Source organism: Xyrauchen texanus, chromosome 3 (assembly GCF_025860055.1).
Source record: "Xyrauchen texanus isolate HMW12.3.18 chromosome 3, RBS_HiC_50CHRs, whole genome shotgun sequence".
NCBI lineage: Eukaryota > Metazoa > Chordata > Actinopteri > Cypriniformes > Catostomidae > Xyrauchen > Xyrauchen texanus.
The window spans coordinates 381,718-396,514 of NC_068278.1; the positions used below are offsets into that span (position 1 = coordinate 381,718).

The 14,797-nt window shown below is 40.6% G+C and overlaps 1 pseudogene; it reads left to right on the forward strand.

Moving 5' to 3' along the window:
- Window positions 1–14,797, forward strand: part of LOC127633142 (pappalysin-1-like) — a 359,290-nt pseudogene that overhangs the window by 149,750 nt on the left and 194,743 nt on the right.

Here is a 14,797-nt window from a genome sequence, read left to right on the forward strand (position 1 = left end):
TTACACGATTATACTCTTTTTTTTTTAAACCCTGTTTAGTTGTCTCTGTATGAAACAATCAAACTACAACAGTTTCATTAACTGAAATAACAATAGAAAACTGAACCAATTCATCACACATACAAGATTTGGTGATAAAGTAATGCTAAATAAACAGCAAAAATATTCCAGATGAACACAAGCTGTGAATGTAAATGTTAAGAAATGTGTTTCCAGCTGTAGCAAGAGTGTTATAAGGCATGGTTGGCCCAGGGATTCCCCTGTCTGATTTTCTGTCTTCAATATGCATCCTGTGTCAGTAGAAATGGGAGGGTCCCTGTGTGCGGAATCTCCCCAGAATTATTTGCCAGTTGACCTGGGAGGGGGGTCTTCCTCAATAATTTCCCTGTCTATATATGGGTTCCCTGTCTATAAAATGAGAGTCCCAATGTGTTAATTTCTGCCAAAATACAGGATATCATGGCAGACTGATATCCTGTATACACTTCACTGTGGTTTTTCATTGCGCTATGCATTTTTCGACCTTATTTTAATAATTTAATCTCAAATCAATATTTTGTGAGAAATTATGTATTTCTTTGGTAACCATGTAATAAGCATGATCCGCTCTCCGTTGGAGTCCTGATGATGGTTTAATTTGCGATAAAAACAGCTGACTATCATACAAACACAGACATTCAAGTCAAGTCAAGTGGTTTTTATTGTCATTCAACCATATACATTTAGTACAGTACACAATGAAACGAGACAACGTTCCTCCAGGACCATGGTGCTACACAAAACAACATAGGACAAACACAGAACCACATGAGACTACACAGACTAAATAACATACCTATATAAAGTGCATGTGCAAAAAGTATGGGACAGTACAATAAATTACTTAAAATTAACAGGACTATAGGCACAATGAGATGTTTCTCTGGTCATCCTGAAATAATGGTGTCTTGAAAATCCAAAGCCTGCAAAGAGTTTGCAGTGCAAATATTTTGAATACAAATTTGTACTGTGCCGAAGAGCAGGTTTATTGACATTTTTGAAAAATACATGATAGATTTGCACGGCAAAGTCATAAGGAAGGAGGAACACGCACACATAATGCTCCCAGAACTGTGTGTCATGCTGTCACTCCCAGATATGAGACAAAGTTATTTACAGTGTGTAACGAAGTTCACAGGATGGCCAAGGAGGAGGCAGGAACCGGCAGAAGTCAACATAAATTTAATGACATAAATCAACTCAAACAAAAACACAGACACAAACATAGCGGCCGCCTGTGTGTCTCTCGCTCTGTCAAACTGGCGCCTCTGGCTCGTCTTTATCCCCCTACAGGCTGATTAGGACAATTTAGCGCAAGGCATGCGTCCTCACGGCCCGGCAACGCCCTTCTCCTCGCCACACTCTTCCACTGTCCGATTCAGGCTGGAGAAACCTCCGGCTTGTCATACAGTTGAAATCAGAAGTTTACATACACTTAGATTCAAGTCATTAAAACCTATTTTTTTTAACCACCCTCCAGATTTAATATTAGCAAACTATAGTTTTGGCAAGTTGTTTAGGACCTCTACTTTGTGCATGACACAAGTAATTTTTCCAACAATTGTTTACAGACAGATAGTTTCACTTTTAATTGACTATATCACAATCCCAGTGGGTCAGAAGTTTATATACACTAAGTTAACTGTGCCTTTAAGCAGCTTGGAAAATTTCAGAAAATGATGTCAAGCCTTTAGACAATTAACTTGTGATAGGAGGTGTACTGAATTGGAGGTGTACTTGTGGATGTATTATAAGGCCTACCTTCAAACTCAGTGCTTTGCTTGACATCATGGGAAAATCAAATGAAATCAGCCAAGACCTCAAATAAAACATTGTGGACCTCAACAAGTCTGTTTCATCCTTGGGAGCACTTTCCAAATGCCTGAAGGTACCATGTTCATCTGTATGATCAAGAGAATGCAAGTATAAACACCATGGGACCACACAGCCATCATACCGCTCATGAAGGAAACGCTCTCCTAGCTAGTGTTTATGCTGCCTCATTATCATCAATGAAGCTTATGCTTGCAAATATGTGTTCGGGTGTAAATGTGTCAAATGAGATGTAAATATGCCCATATTAGAAAATCAGCAAATTATAATGATTTCTGAAGGATCATGTGACACTGAAGTCTGCAGTAATGATGTTGATTATTCAGCTTTGATCAAAAATTGCATTTTACAATACATTCAAATAGAAAACTGTTCTTTTAAATTGTAAAAAGTTCACAATATCACTGTTTTTACTGTATTTTGGATCAAATAAATGCAGCCTTGGTGAGCAGAAGAGACTTCTTTTAAATGGTAGTGTAGGTCTAAAATTAAGTATTGGGATATTAGAAAGTATTTTAACATTGAAAAATGTACACACATCAGTAATAAAAACAAAAACAAAAACGTCTTGGTTACTGTTGTAACCTCCATTCCCTAATGGAGGGAATGCGATGTTGAGTCGATGTAGTGACACTAGGGGTCGAACTTGGGAGCCCCAATCACCTCTGATATTTGAGAAAAGGCCAATGAGTATTGGCAAGTGGAATTTGCATGCCACTCCCCCTAACATACAGGTATAAAAGGAGACGCTGCACATCCACTCATTCAGGTTTGTGCTGAGAAGCCGAGACAGAGTCCCAGCCATTTCAGCGGGTACTTCAGTGTTGTGGCAAGAGGGACACAATGTCTAGTTCCCTCCAGAGTTTATGGAGTTTACAACAGTTACCAAGATGTTCCCTATCTGTCACTCACTCGACGTTGTGTCAATGTAGTGACACTAGGGGTCCCTATACAAAACGTCACAACCAGCTGAACTATGTTAGGTAGACAGGTGGTGCAGATGCAGGCAGGCAAATGCATGCCTAGTGCACACAGCCCCATCGTAACCTTCTCAACGGCCCACATAAGTCTCACAGTAACTTGTACCCCAAGGGTGGGGGGGAGGGGGACGGACAAGACGTACTTACAATCGGAATAGCTGTTTTTACCTTTTCCTTTTTTTCCTCTCTTGTAAATTAAAATTCACTTAGCTGTTACCAAGATACTGTATATTCACGCCAGGGATGGTGTTGTTTTCCCCCTAGGAGAAAGCGAGAAGGAGAACTGTAAATGTAAATGCACCGTATATCTGTAACGTCTGAATAATGAGGCTGACGAGGAGATGCGGATCCAAACGCAGTTTGAGTTTATTTGATAACAAAAACACTAAATGAACAAAAGAACAACCCACGATGGGGAAAAGAAACATAAACTAGATAAGGTAACCACGGTAGAGACAAACAGGGAACAAGGGAGAGACGCAAACATCAGGCAAACATCAAACAACGATCGACAAAGACTGAACAAAGACACGGGGTATAAATACACAAACATAGGAAAGGTGGCCAATGAAAGAACAGAACTCAAACAAGATAACAAGGTGATTAACAGAAACCAAAGGCAAATTAACAAGGGCAGGTGTAAACAATGAACAGTGAACACGAACGCTAACAAGGACTATGGAATTACATAAGGGACTAAAGTGGAAACTAAGAAGTGCAAAAGTGACATCAATGGTAAACAAGAGGGCAACAGTGAAACGAGACAGGGTGGACTATGGAGTTAAATAAGGGACTAAAGTGAAAACTAAGAAGTGAAAAGTGACAAGGTGGAAAACAAAGGGCAACAGAGGGACAAGAGAGGGTAACCGTTACAATATCCAACAGACTTTTAAACACTTGTAGAGGTGACCAGAACGCCAGTGGAAAGCTTATTTCTTACTCAGCTTGATTTCCTTAAAGTTTTATTAGAAGTAAGGATAATTTATTTATGCATATTGTACATGAATTCTTGTCTTGTCAGGGCATCATGACCCTGACTCGAACATGGTCCTCATTCTGATGTCTTCGAAGATTTTGACACTTTTTGGAAAGCATGAATACATGCATAAAACTGGCCCTTTTTCTTTATTTCTGATAAATGTTTTTGCTTCTCAGAATGTCTTATACTTCATTTCCGAGCAACTGTGAAGTGATCAGTGAGCGTGAGGTGGAATGTTTTCTTTTATAAATAGTCCACACAGCTGTGCTGCTCCAGAAAATTTGCAGTCAGCTGCTTTATTAATTATTGTTTGTTAGCATGGCTGGCATAAAATAGCAACGTGTCAGTTAGTTCGAGTCACATCTTGGAGGAATGTTCTTACTCTGCAAATCATAAATTTAAGGTTGCCATGATATATGTTTTTTTGGTCAAGTCAGTGTTGTTTGGGACAGAAGGGAGCCGTTTGCTAGACGCATACATTTTCATGCAATTAAAATGATTCCCACAGTCGGGAAGTTTTTGTTCATTCCTTTTTGGTGAGATGGTTTCTTGCTGTTTTGATTAATATATCTAGCAGAAGGAAAGACTCATTATCAATTTGAGGAGTGTTTTCTCTTCAAAGAGCTGCTTTGATGAAAATGAACTCACAGAGACAGTGATAGATTTTGGTCAGAGATTGCTGTTAACCTTATTGTCAGAGAGTGCTTCACTTCAAAACCCATAATTTCCCTCAAATATTTTATAGATGGAGATAGACTGCAATTCTTACATTCTTTGACTTAGATCTCTCTCTTTTTAGGCAGTACACATGCACATAAACATTAACACATGCTGCACTCCACACTTTTTGCAGTGTGTTGCAGAGACATGCCTGGGCTTGCCGCTGCTGCAACATGTAAACTCCTCTGTGTTTCCCTTTTGGAATGATTCCCTGTTAATCACAGTCCCCTCAATGTGCCCCTCTTACACCAGTGTTCATCCAGCATGCTGATCCTCGAAGACCCTAATGCAGCTGCTTGGTGCACTGTTTTTTATTTTGTGCTTCTTGGCCAGAGATGGATTTGCAGGGGTACCCTCCCACAAAACACCTTCTTCTGCTTCATCTTTCCAATGGAGTGTGGGTATTAGGGTTGGGAATAGAAAACTGGTTCTTGTTCAGAAGCTGTTACATTTTTTACAAAATTCCGGAATCGGAGGGTCTTCGTGACATTCGGTTCCGTTAACCGTTCTCCTTCTTGAATTTTCTGCCGATGCGGCTGGAACATCATACTGAAATACTCTGACAGTTTTTCCAGCAATGCATTTCTGCAGCAGCGCTGCCCTCTACTGGGTCAAAAAAATAAATAACACACAAACAAATGACTCGTATGAGCCTGCTCTGTTGAATCTACAGCGTGAAAAATACAGCGCTTCCGGTCTAGTCCGTTATAGTATTAACCTTACACTGATTTGCAAGTTATGAATGTCCAACTCGAAAATAAATAAGAACTGTTGTAGTCTTAAAAGCTTGAAGTACAACATTAGACAACAGAACACAGTCGAAACTGTTACTAACACTGTTACTGTTATGTCATGTGACATTAGACCTGTGAGACTTTAATCAAGCATTGCAGTTACTGACTGGTTGCTCAAATGACATGTTTAATTAAAGATACACAAGTTTTGTGATACAAGGAATTTCTATATATATATATACACTCACCTAAAGGATTATTAGGAACACCTGTTCAATTTCTCATTAATGCAATTATCTAATCAACCAATCACATGGCAGTTGCTTCAATACATTTAGGGGTGTGGTCCTGGTCAAGACAATCTCCTGAACTCCAAACTGAATGTCAGAATGGGAAAGAAAGGTGATTTAAGCATTTTTGAGCGTGGCATGGTTGTTGGTGCCAGACGGGCCGGTCTGAGTATTTCACAATCTGCTCAGTTACTGGGATTTTCACGCACAACCATTTCTAGGGTTTACAAAGAAAAACATCCAGTATGCAGCAGTCCTGTGGGCGAAAATGCCTTGTTGATGCTAGAGGTCAGAGGAGAATGGGCCGACTGATTCAAGCTGATAGAAGAGCAACTTTGCCTGAAATAACCACTCATTACAACCGAGGTATGCAGCAAAGCATTTGTGAAGCCACAACACACACAACCTTGAGGCGGATGGGCTACAACAGCAGAAGACCCCACCGGGTACCACTCATCTCCACTACAAATAGGAAAAAGAGGCTACAATTTGCAAGAGCTCACCAAAATTGGACAGTTGAAGACTGGAAAAATGTTGCCTGGTCTGATGAGTCTCGATTTCTGTTGAGACATTCAGATGGTAGAGTCAGAATTTGGTGTAAACAGAATGAGAACATGGATTCATCATGCCTTGTTACCACTGTGCAGGCTGGTGGTGGTGGTGTAATGGTGTGGGGGATGTTTTCTTGGCACACTTTAGGCCCCTTAGTGCCAATTGGGCATCGTTTAAATGCCACGGCCTACCTGAGCATTGTTTCTGACCATGTCCATCCCTTTATGGCCACCATGTACCCATTCTCTGATGGCTACTTCCAGCAGGATAATGCACCATGTCACAAAGCTTGAATCATTTCAAATTGGTTTCTTGAACATGACAATGAGTTCACTGTACTAAAATGGCCCCCACAGTCACCAGATCTCAACCCAATAGAGCATCTTTGGGATGTGGTGGAACGGGAGCTTCGTGCCCTGGATGTGCATCCCACAAATCTCCATCAACTGCAAGATACTATCCTATCAATATGGGCCAACATTTCTAAAGAATGCTTTCAGCACCTTGTTGAATCAATGCCACGTACAATTAAGGCAGTTCTGAAGGCGAAAGGGGGTCAAACACAGTATTAGTATGGTGTTCCTAATAATCCTTTAGGTGAGTGTATATATATATATATATATATATATATATATATATATATAAATGAATGACAAATGCCATCACATTGTTTGTTTGTTTAGATACAGTCCAGATATAGCTTAGTTAGGATCAATTATTGGACTGGATATGTCTCTAAAAAGTCAGCAAACACACCTTTTACAAGAATTGTATTACATTTATTTCTGATTTGTTATATTTGCTCTGTAGAAATCCTAAAGGAGCTCATAATTTTGCAACAGACTGCAGAGGCGAGTAAATCCAATAATTCTCATTTTCAAATAATTCTTCCTCAAAAGTACAAAAAAAACAACTGGAAATGTTAAGGAACCAGAACCATTAAGAGGAATCAGAATCATTAAATTCCAAACAATTCCCATCCCTACTGGGCATTGCCTTGTCCTGTGGCTGCTCCATCCAGTTCTCAGGCTTTGTGGATAGTGTCCTCAAACCACTGCTGCTCTCTGTATTCGCACCCTACAGGAGTCAGAGTATCCCCACCTCGTAAATCTTTTCTGCCAGGAGAATTATAGCAGACAAAAAAAAAAACTATTAGAGAAAGTTTGAGGGGGGAAAAAACTGCAGATGGGCTAAGACATAGAAACCACTCATGGTACTTACGAGCGCCGAAAATCACATGTGGTTCGTGACATTTGTAAGTGAAGGACACAAACCGCTGATTTAAACAAGCAGACTGCAGGGGTTGGTTGGGCAGATGATCTGATCGGAGATTGAACAATGAGAGTAAAATAAATAATAAATCAACAAAAGCTGGATCTCGCAATGAGAATCTGGTTAATGGTCCATCTGCGTCTGGTGAATCTACATTGTTCAGCACACTGACCAGATGTTAAGGCATGTTTTAATCATGACACTTCTGAACACCAGTGAACCAGCAGGCAGCGGTACTTCTCATTCTTGTGTGTGTTTCATCTGGTAGGAATGTTGGCCTTGGTAACATCTCTTACCAGGGCATAATTTCTGATGCAGTACAACCATTTTAATATGCATTAATTAATTAAGTATTTGTACTGCTGTTAAGGAATGAGCTTTTCTTTAGCCCAGTACTGTATTAAACCCAGTATAAAGTTGTCAGAACACAACAAAGAGACAAAGCTAAAATGTAAAATATACAATCAAATATCTAATTAAAATGACAATATTCATGCTTGAGCATGAAACCGATCGATAATTATATATTATATTAAATGATCGTTATACTGTACTGTATATTTACTATTCATGTTTTTGTAGGTGATATAAAATGTAACAACATGAATGTTTCGATAATTTTTCTGCACATTTTTTATTCAGCCCAAAAAGCATGTAATTAATCTATGCAGCCTGTGAGTATGAGAGCATTAATACAGATGGTAAATTAACTATATCTATTTTTTACTATAAATTTTTTAATTACTGAGCTGCATTTGGTTCCAATTTCAGGCAAAAAATTCCAAAATGCGATTACATAGAGCAATTGAATCTATAGAGCAAATTTTCAATCTATGGAAAGAACTGGGGCCGTATTCACAAAGAATTTTAAGGCTAAAAGTAGCTCCTAACTGGCGAATTTAGGAGCAACTCCTAAAAATAATGGGCGTGTCACTCCTAACTTTAGGACTCCTAATTTTTTTCACTAAGAGTAATTCACGAAGCATTTTAGCCCTAAAAGTAGCACCTAAGTCTGGGACAGCTTAAAATAAGTCGAGAGGACTCCTAACTCTCTAAGACCTCTTCACAAAGGATCTTAAAATGGCCGTGCGACGCAGTGTGTTGGAGACACTCAATGACACAGAGTTATTACAAAGATACCGCCTTAACCGTGAGGGAATACTGATTGTTGTGGATCTTGTGAGGGATGCAATAACAGCGGCAACTAATCGCAACAACCCAATCAGTGCCGAATTGAAATGTTTGACACTTTGCTACCTGGCAACGGGGAAAATGCAGTTGTGCAATGCCTATGATCTAACGTTATCCCAGCCATCGGTAAGCAGATCCATCCACCAAACCATCAATGCACTCTGTAGACCCCATATTATTGGACAGTTCATAAGTTTTCCTTTGGACATTCGCCAACTCCAAAGAAACAAAGCCAGCTTTATGGATATTGCCGGTGTGCCTGGAGTGGTCGGTGCTATAGACGGGACACATATTAAAATAATTGCACCACGTCAGGATGAGGACGTGTTTGTGAATAGAAAGAAAACCCACTCCATCAATATCCAGATTGTGTTCGATGCAAACTTCACAATTCTCGATGTTGTTACAAAGTGGCCCGGATCCACTCATGACTCGAGGATATTGATGGAGAGTGGTCTGAGGCAACTGTTTGAGAGACGTCATGTGCCACCTGGATGTCACTTGGTGGGGGACAGTGGCTATCCCTGTAAGTCGTGGCTCCATACACCTTACCTCCATCCACAAATGGGACCACAGTTAAATTACAATAGGTAAGTGCACATGTTGGCTATATTATTTAGGTGCCATAATTCAATAGCATGACCACAATGTCAAAGCTTATTACAAATTATAGTGGTGGCTCTTGGTGTTGTTGGTTAAATCAATAATGTTTACTGTTCCTTGGTGTATGTTTCAGAGCACACAAGAAGACACGCAGTGTGGTGGAAAGGGGGATTGGACAACTAAAGCGACGTTTCCACGTTTTACATAGTGAAATCCGCCTTAGTCCAGAGAAGACGTGTAAAGTGATCACTGTGTGTGCGCTTCTTCACAATCTGTGCTGGCAAAGGAACATACCACAGACAGGAGATGGTGATGAGTTTGACGATGATGATGATGATGATGATGACAATGAACACAACCAATTTGTTGATGAAGTGGAACAATGTGGACTGGCATTCAGGGATCACTTTGTCCATACACACTTTGGGTAAATATTCACATATGCACAAATGAGTAAAGACACATTTTTGCTCAATTTAAGTGTGTTTATTCCCTTTGCATTTTTGCAATCTTTAGAGTGTAATATTCAGACTTTAATTGTATTAGCCTCTCTTTTGCATCAAGGACCCTTTTCTGCCTTTTTAACACACGCATTTCCATTTTCATCTTCTTTTCTTCCAGGGGTGATGACCTTGCACCAGCAGCAGGACTAAGGGGAGAGGCAGGTGATGGGATTGTGGAAGAGGAATCTGGAAGAGGAAGAGGAGCTGGAAGAGGAAGAGGAGCTGGAAGAGGAAGAGGTGCAGTAAGAGTCAGGGGACGATGCGCAGGAAGAGGAAGATGACTTGCACCTGAAGGATCTGGGCTTCCAGTTGGCCTGTAACATAAATTGTAGCCTGTTAAAACATCTTATAATTTGTGAACAGTTTTTTTGTGTGGGTGGGTGGTTTGCACATAATGATATTGTACGCCCTTCATTAAATATCACCAAAAATGTACAAGTATTGCAATCATTGCATAAACATAGCCTACCCCTCTATTTCCATTAGCAGCTGCATTGCCGGATCAGTTGCACCCTCAAGGCCCGTTATACTGGTGTCTGACCCAATGACACTATACACCACCGATGCAATGTAGCTCAGTGGCTTAGGTGCTGATCCTCCTCCTTAACACATACATGGAAAGTGTCACCAACTCAAAAACATTGCCTACATAACAATTAAAAGCACACTTTAATGTAAGCATATTGTTTATGACATTTGTTTCATAATTTATTACATTCATGACAAGCAGGAAGTTTTTAGAATTACATGAAACAATAATGATATTATATATTTAATATTATAGGCCTACCTGTTGCCATGTTTGCCCGTTTAAAGGCTGCAATCTCAACCCTCGACTGCGATTGTAGCGCATACCACCGTCTCTCGCATTCGTCCGGGGTCCGCGACACAAGCGGGAATGCTGCATTGATCTGCAAACAAATCCTCTCCCATGTCTCACGCTTAGTTTTGCTTGATATCCCAGTGCCGAATTTCCCTTTTATTATGTTTTTTTTTTTCCAACACCAACTGGGCCAGCAGCAGTAACTGATCCTGTGTCCAGTTGGGCTTTCTTTTCCGTTTTGGCGAGTTCATAATCCACCGTCATTCAGCTATTACATTACTTCAATAGGAGCAACATTTCCTTGCTTTAAGTAGTCTATTTAGGCTAATAGGATGTCAATTAACCAAGCAAGTGTTAATGCAAGTGTCGTTTTTCATTATTAGGCAAGTGGCGGTTTTCATTAGGGTATTAGGCTACCTTCATTTAATTTAATTTAATTCACAACTTTTCTCTTTCTCTCTGTCTTTATAGAATTACACTGGGGCCTGCACAAACATGTCATTATATATGCATTTCGATGACATTACTATTATTATTTTGTGTAGGACACAGACATATTTAGATGTCGTAATTCCATGATTTGTTGCGTCTGTGTTATGTTCCCCATGATGGCCCTGTCATCTATCAACCAATCACCGTGATCATTGCGAGGAAGCTCGTGCATGAGAATTGACGTCATCCATAGCAACGAAGACTCACTCTTAGTTTAGGAGTTGTCATTTTTCCTTACTAAGAGTAGGTCTGAAAGGCGTTGTGAATAACGTTTAAGAGAAAACTCCTAGCTAAAATATTTTAGTGCGATTTAGGAGTACTCCTAGTGGTAAGATAAAATTCTTTGTGAATACGGCCCCTGATCACCTGATAAGTAAAAAACTGCTTGTTTTGAACATCGCCTTAGAATAAGCATCAGTCATGGGAGCTCTAGGAAAAAGGTCGATCCCTTCCATCAGAATCAGAATGTGCTGGAACCTGCTTTAGGTTTTCTCAATCTCAGCTGTTTTAAAACAATTCACCAACCCCCAAGTAGACCAGCGCTCACAATTCAATCTACTGCAATTATCTTAAGCATGACGTTTTCTGCCATGTACCACCAACCCCCTCCTCCCCCCTTTTCCATGAATGAGGACTTTCCTAGACAAGCTAATACTCCGATGGGACTAGCTAATCAAGTGAAAATGTAAGGCACTAATTAATGGACAAATGTCAATTCACCTTGAAAATCAGCCCACTGCTGCAGTGTTGGCTGCACCCCTGGGACGGGGCTATTAGTCCACCACAGAATCATTTAGATAAAAGATGACCGTTATTCATCTTACAAAATGACTAACTGATTAATATGATCATTAAAGTTATTTAAGTGCTGTGTTTTTAAATGTGTCCAATATACTGTTTTGCACCCAGATAAAGCAAGGAAAGAATGTAAACCTGCAGAATATAATTTATATCTAATATTTACTTCTATTCTGGCCATACACATACAAAAAATAAATGTGTTGTGGTGATGTGGCCAGGAAAGCCAAAAACTCAGTGCTCAGTTGATTAAACACTGGAATTGTGTGCATTGCCCAGATATGAAGTTAGCAAATGGCTTTTGCTGTTGCCAATTTGGAATTGCTCAAAGGAAAAGAAGTACACACTGTCTGCAGTGCCCTGGCTTCTCCCCACATTTGATGAATGATGGGGTACGTCACTCCCCGTCAAATGAGTTGCCCTTGACTCCAAATATGGCTGGACTGCAGCACATGAGATGTAATTGTGAAAGCCTTGTGGGGGCCTCAACTCTGAGTAGTTTTGTTTTCTGGTTTACCACTGGGATCCCACACAAGATCTTTTTCTTATTTTATTGTTATTGATAACATCATGTTCCCTGAAAAGTTTGTAGCACTTTACTCATTTAATAAAGTATGTTGTTTCTCATCCATATTAATACAATTTAAGAGTCGTACTTTAGATCTGACTAGAAAGAGAATGTTTGCTAAGCATAATGATTTACAGAATAGAACAATGGTTTAGAGTTTTTATTATTTGTTGGAATTTGCTCAACAAGAGAAAGACAGAATTTGAAAAACTTCAGAACTGATGTTATTCCAGATCAAAAGCAATACATAATACAAATATAAAAAATGTCTGTATCATGAACAGTTGCCTTTGCATTTGACCCTTTAACTGATAAATGGATTTTGAAATATGGTCACAGTTCAATGAGACAGTGTACCTTAAGCTAAACATTTGCTTTGAAATTATCTGATAGATTCTAATGTAACTGATGCATCTTTTTAGGACCACCAGATGTGGAGCAAGCCTGTGAACCCAGTGTCCGCACATGGAGTCCTCATAATGGCATGGATCTGGGCATGGTCCCTCCTCCCTGCCCTCTGCAAGGCTGCATGTTGCAGTTGGAGTTTGCTCATCCTGTGGTCCCAGACTCACTCACGGTGTGGGTAACCTTCTCCTCCCCAGAGGAAATAGTTCTGCCTGCAATCCACAATATCATCTTACTGACAGTAGGTGGCCACAACCTGTCGCTGGGTCCCAGCAATTTGTTCTGTGATATACCACTAACCATCAAGCTAGATGTGCAGGAGGAGGTGTACGGGGTACAGTTTTTTACCATGGAGCAACATTTGGAAATTGATGCCACTCTGCTAACGTCTAAATCTGACTGTCCACTCTGTCATGATTGTGAGCCTCTGCACTATCGGCTCCTGCGGCAGCCGGCATTTGGGCACACAGCACAGGGCATCATGCTGAGTGACTCGATGCGAAGATATGTGGACAGGTGAGTCTTTTTAACATTGTGTTGTATTATTTTAAATGTGCTTTATCACTTGTTAAGCTTTATTATGTATCCAGGCTTACACTACATTATAAAGACTATATGCCACATAATGAAGTGTGTAATGTGCAAAGTAATATAGGTGGTTGTCATTTCATCTGAGCTTGGTAAGATTTAATCGTGAACAAAGATTAGACCATAGAAATAATGTCTAGGTTACTATTGTAACCCGTGTTCCCTGATGGAGGGAAGGAGACGTTGTGTCGAATGAAGGGACACTAGGGTCTTTCTTGAAGGCCTCGGTTACCTCTGAACTTGAGAAAAGGCCAATGAGAAATTGGCAGACAGAATTTGCATGTCCCTTCCCCGGACAAACGGGTATAAAAGGAGGGAATTGTGCGTCTGTCCAGGGGGACACAATGTCTCATTCCCTCCATCAGGGAATGGGGGGTTACAATAGTAACCTAGACGTTCCCCGTCTGTAACTGACTCAGCGTTGTGTGGAATGAAGCGACACTAGGGGTCCCTATTCAATCACGCCATGCGCTGAACCATGTACGTGAACTGCTGATGCAGGTGCGGGCAGGCAGTTGCATGCCAAAGCAGCAGGCTGCGTCAGACTGCACGTACCCATCCCCGACGCCCCATAAAACATCTTTTTAGGTTCCCGGCATCCCCGAAGTGGATGATTCTCGCATAGAGTTATAGTGGCTTGGGCCATTTACACTATAAACCACATCGGGGAAGGCGTTCTTTTCCAACTTGGGGGGGGGGGGAAGACCCCTCGGAGACCACATCCTGCCCAGGCTGGAGGGAGGTTAAATGTGGCGAATACGTCACCTGTGTTTTCAGGCCACGTGCAAGTGGCGCGGTGGTAGATCCTACCTAGCAACGGAGGACTTGCTACAAACACAGCGACCGGGGGGGGCAGAGGGGACTGCCCAAGGGAGATGCGGGTCCACTGGCAGGGGGACCGTACTGCGGAAATAACCCAACTAAAGCAGCCTAATTGTGGGTTGGAGGATAAATTAGGTGTATGCTTTGCTAAAAAGATAAAGACTAAAGAGTCTTTAGTCTAGACTTAAACTAAGGGAGTGTGTCTGCATCTCGAACATGGTTAGGGAGACTATTCCATAATTTAGGAGCCAAATATGAAAAGGATCTACCTCCTTTTGTGGATTGTGATATTCTAGGAACTATTAACAGGCCAGAATTTTGCGATCATAATGAACGTGATGGAATGTAGTGTGGTAGAAGGTCACTTAAGTACTGTGGAGCTACACCATTTAAAGCTTTGTACGTAGTTAACAGAATTTTAAAATTAATATGGAATTGAACAGGTAGCCAATATAACGATAATAAAATGGGGCTAATATGATCATATTTCTTGGTTCTCGTTAGCACTCTGGCTGCTGCATTTTGAACCAATTGAAGTTTATTTATTGATCTTGCTGGACATCCTCCCAGTAATGCATTACAATAATCTAGTATTGAGGTCATGA